Here is a 5,110-nt window from a genome sequence, read left to right on the forward strand (position 1 = left end):
ATATCTATTTATCTATCTTTCAATTTTATATAAGAAGGTCCAGATGCAAAGATTTGTTCTTCCTTAAATGTACCCTGTATTTTCCCAATGCTACATCTTTACTCTTTCTCAAGTTATCTTTCCCTATCCTAATGTTATAGTGAAATTCATCAGTATTTTAAACCTAATATTTACTCTGTTTTTTTATGTGGATATTATTTTCCCCAGATTAGTGAAAATTTTTGTTTGTTCCTCAAGAAACTTTTATATGAAAATTTATTTCTTTTTATCAGAACTGCCCCTTAGAAACTCATTTTTCGTCCATAAAATTCTGAAATTTCAGAATAATGAGCCTCAACATAGATGCTTATCTTCAATCTTCAAAAAGAATCTGCATTATTTAAATTCAAATTGTTCTTACTTTTTTTCTCTAATTACAGCTCCTATTACTAGGGCCCATTTATAGCCCTGCTGGATAGACCCTCTTATTTTCTTTCCTACTCTCATCATACATTTTATTTCTCATTTCTGAACATCTTCAGTCTTCCAAGCTTTTTACTGACTTTCACATTTCTGTTGTAATTATTATTATTTTTATTATTATGTAATTATTATAATGTTTATTTTAGAACAGCGTTTGGTCCCCCCTTTGCTGTAGTTTCCCATTTTAATTTAATGGCTGTGATATATTTGAAAACTTTTGAATATATTAATTGTTTGTTTTTTCTTTTGTTTTTTCCTTTTACTTTTCTTAGTATTGTTTTTGTGTTTCTTCTGAATTGGATTTTCTGTTGGTTTAATTTGGTTATTCACTCTCAAATGTTGATTTCCCACAAGTTTCTGGTGCCATTTTGGTACTTATTTTAATGTAATAAAATTTTCTAAGCTTCAGTTTTGTGCATATGTGTGAGTTATGTATGTGGATCTATATAGGTATGACTGAGAGCAAGACAGGGTAGAAATATATAGTAGGCTGACCAGTTAGACAAATGGTACTTTCTGTTTAAAACCTCCAATTATCATTATCAGTGGTATTTCCCTACAGATATTTAACTTCTATATTAAAGGACAATTCAATCCCCTGCCTAGTGTGTATAATGTGCTTGTAGGTTTCCTGGAGCTGAATTGGAGAAGGGAACTTAGAACCACAATATTCACTGTATAAATCTGCACTCAATCTCTGATTTTGGTGTATCACCACTCCCGTCATCTGTGCTTGGTGTTTTCAAGCACAACATTGTTTTCATTCAACTCCTTTGCAGAATAGAACTTCATCTCCTCCAGAGATGGGAGACGGGATCAGTAGTGGTGCTGGTGAGGATTTGAGGGTCTAACTACACCTTTTACATCAACACCTTATTTTAGGCTGACATATGCTTCCCAACCAACCTTCTGATGTTTGCTTTAAATGGACATGGATTGTTGGTGGCTCTGATTCATATTTCCCCCTATAGACACTCAGAATTAACTCTTCTATCCTCAGTTACGTTAATTTTCACTCCTCCATCTGCTCTTAGGCATTATATATTGTGAATGGGAACATGAATGCACACAGAGTCATTCAAGTGGAGCATAGGTGTTAATTTTTGAAGTTGTTTTAGAATGAGTAAATAGAAGACAATATTTTCATTCTCATGTAAAAACTGACTTCACTTGAAGTTTTATGAATTTTGCTGTAAAACTAAACTTTACGTGTGATTTTTAAAATTGATTCATAGAGAAAACTCTCATTTTCTTATATTAATATAATGTGTATATGTACACACATATATTTATATATGTAATATATATAATTGATGTATTTATGCTCTAGTTGTTACTGCATTCAGCCTCTTTCATTTTATTCCAGTGCTTGAACTTTAGTTTTACTTAGTGAAACACATAGATATTTCACTTTTATTTTCAATAATGACACTTACATCAAGACCCTTAATGCTAACACATGATTTTGCAGCTTTTTCAATTTGATTGCCCCAAATCATTCATTCTTATTTCATTTGAATTACTTATTTTCTTAACAAATAACTTTCAATATTTTAGTATAATTCCTAATTCTCTGGAGAGACTTTTATAGAACTTCACCTTAATTCTAGAAATGCTGAGAATTTCATGTTTATTAACATTGGTTCCTAAAAGCGCCAAGTCTTACGGGAACGATCTGATTTGTCGTGATGCCGTTGACTGGCACCAGTAGTCACAATCTGTCTCCTTTCCCCATGATTCCTCTCCCCTGAAGAATGTGAAAGAATAAAATCAGGCGATTGAATTTTTCAGTCTCTGTTGCAGTACCACGTGGCTGTATGTTCCCATTCTAGCAATGAGAACCCTGTTGTGGGCTTCTGGGAAACTTAGTTCTGTGACAGCAGAAGACAGCGCTTGAACTGTTCCTCCTCTGTTCCCCCCTCTTGAGTACACTCACTCATGGGGAGCAGAGCTACATCAGGTGTGTCTTTCCAGGCACAGCCAGTCGATCAAAAAGCAAAGACCCTGTGGAGGACGTCACACATCACTGATAGGAGCCTGAATTTTGACGGGAGTATTAAACAAGATCAGTTATCTCCAGGTTTCTTATTGAGTAGAGAAAATAATGAAAATAACAGTGATTTAATGAGAGTACTGATGGGTTATGGGGACTGGCTGGTGAACTCATCTTAAAACAAAGAGCAACATGCCTCATAAAAGCAGAAAAAAATTAATTTTTAGGAAAATATTTTATTTATAGCAAGCACATATTTTAGAGGTCAAAAATTTCAGTTTTCATTAAATCAGTTATTAACCATGCAGAAGTTATGATGGTATAGCAAAAGTAAAAGATTTTATTTGCTAACTTACTGCTTTTAAGCAAACTGGCATAAAAGTTATTATAGTTCTAAATTAATATATACTGCATTAGAAAAAGGCAATAAAATAGTCTAAGAGTTATCTGTAGAATAAGGTCTGCAAAGATTCAGGAGTTTCTTGTAGCTTGTTTAAATGGCATGTGAAAAGAGATTTAATGTAATTTTGATTTTAGTTTATGATTAGGACTGGGACAAAATACCAAAGATCTTAGTTATGTTTTTTGAATCTCTATTACCGTAAGCTGAGTAATATATGTTTAATGAAGAATTTTTGTATCTCAGAGTCAATTTACTTTATAAATATTTATCAGTTAGCATTCTATTTTACACAATAAAAAGGTCCTCAGTGCATAAACAAAAGCTTAATCTGTTATTTTTTAGAACTTAAACATCTATCAACTATGCAAAACATTATAAAGTTATAATATATTGATTTTTCCACTTGTTGAAGTATTGATTACTTTCATTTCATTATTGGTATTCTACGAAGAATAAGGCCTAAACTCATAACTTCTAGTAGTTGAAATCAGCCTTTACAAAGAGGCAAGTAAAAAGTCTTTAAAACCTGCACAGAGCTGCTGCTAGCCATTGGCCTCACGCAGAGTGTGCCAGGGAGTTCAGTGTATTAAAACTAAGGCTATTTAAAAACACCTTCAAGGGGCCACATGACATCACTGATTTTTATTATCACTACCACTGTTCTAGGGTTAATTAAACAAATTGCAGCTGTTGGAAGCAGATTCTCCAGGATCATATAATCTGCTATCTTGACTAATATTCAGCAGTGCTTGTCTAAGGGTACTAAAAAAATCTCAAGAAACCAATTAGATAAAGAAAATAGTTGTTTCTTTTGGGTAAATCAAAGATATATTACTTGAAAAGTTCTATAATAATGTCTTTTCAGAAAGAAAGTGAATCATACCTTTTCTCTAAAAAATCAATTTATATAGAATAAATCAAGTCACAGAAGTGAATCGGCTGTGAGGACATATATACATATACAAAATATCAATGTAAATATCTTCATTCAAACTGCTATAACAGAGTAGCATAGGCTGGGCAGCTTGTCAACTACCGAAGCTTCTTTCTCACAGGTCTGTAGGGCGGAAGCCCAAGATCAGGAAACCAGCAAGGTGGGTTCTGATGAGGCCCCTCCTCTGGGTGGTGAACTGCCAACTTACTTACCTGTCCTTTCTGGGTGAAAAGGTAAGAGAGAGTCCTGCAGGGTCTCTTATACCAAGACCTTACTCCTATTCATGAGGATTTCACCTTTAGGTTCTAATCATCTCTCAAATCCCCCACCGCCTGACATCATCACATTAAGGGTTAGGGTTTTAACCTCTGCACTTTGGGGGTCTGCAGACACTCAGTTCATTACATTCTTGAACACACATTGCACAGAGTCATGGCTATATTTACTTATCTACATATATACACAAACACAGCTAAGTTTACGTCATTTTACTATTATTACTTATATAATAAATATATTATTTACATCTTCATCTGTTCTTAATATATCTGTTTTGGTTTTTGTAAGCAGATAAAAAAGTAGAATGTATTAAGTTAAAAACTTACAGATGGGCTCAGCACCTGTGGCTCAAGCAGCTAAGGCACCAGCCACATACACCTGAGCTGGCGGGTTCAAATCTAGCCTGGGCCTGCCAAACAACAATGATGGCTGCAACCAAAAAATAGCCGGGTGTTGTGGGGGGCACCTGTTGTCCCAGCTACTTGGGAGGCAGAGACAGAAGAATCACTTGAGCCCAGGAGTTAGAGGTTGCTGTGAGCTGTGATGTCATAGCACTCTACCTAGGACAGCTTGAGGCTTTGTCTCAAAAAAATAAATAAGTAAATAAAATAAAAAGCTACAGATGTTTGCCTCAGAATTGCTGCATTAAAAAATGAAGAATTCATCTCTGTGTATTTAAACCAGACAGTGCAGCCCTCCACACTTACGTAGAGAGCTTCGTTCCATGTACACCAGCGTGTGTTCAACAGACTCTCAGCAGAAGGACAGATACACAACACGGAGATGTCATCCAGGGCCAAATCAAACTCTGTGGTTCAGAGTGGACTCTGGCTGTTTCAATGTCAGTGGAAATTCCCTGCCCCTTTATTTCTGTGGTCGCATCAAAGATGGTAATTCTCTTCGCAGGATTATGTAGATTAAATGATTCCAGACGTGAAAAGCCCTTAAAAGAAGGCTGACATCTCCTTAGAACTACATAAAAGTCTGATGACTGTCAAGTTATAATTATCTGAGAGAGTGGAGCCTCTGTATCTGTCTC

The sequence above is a fragment of the Otolemur garnettii genome, unplaced genomic scaffold (assembly GCF_000181295.1).
Source record: "Otolemur garnettii isolate 467f Iridium unplaced genomic scaffold, OtoGar3 scaffold00033, whole genome shotgun sequence".
NCBI classification, from domain to species: Eukaryota; Metazoa; Chordata; class Mammalia; order Primates; family Galagidae; genus Otolemur; species Otolemur garnettii.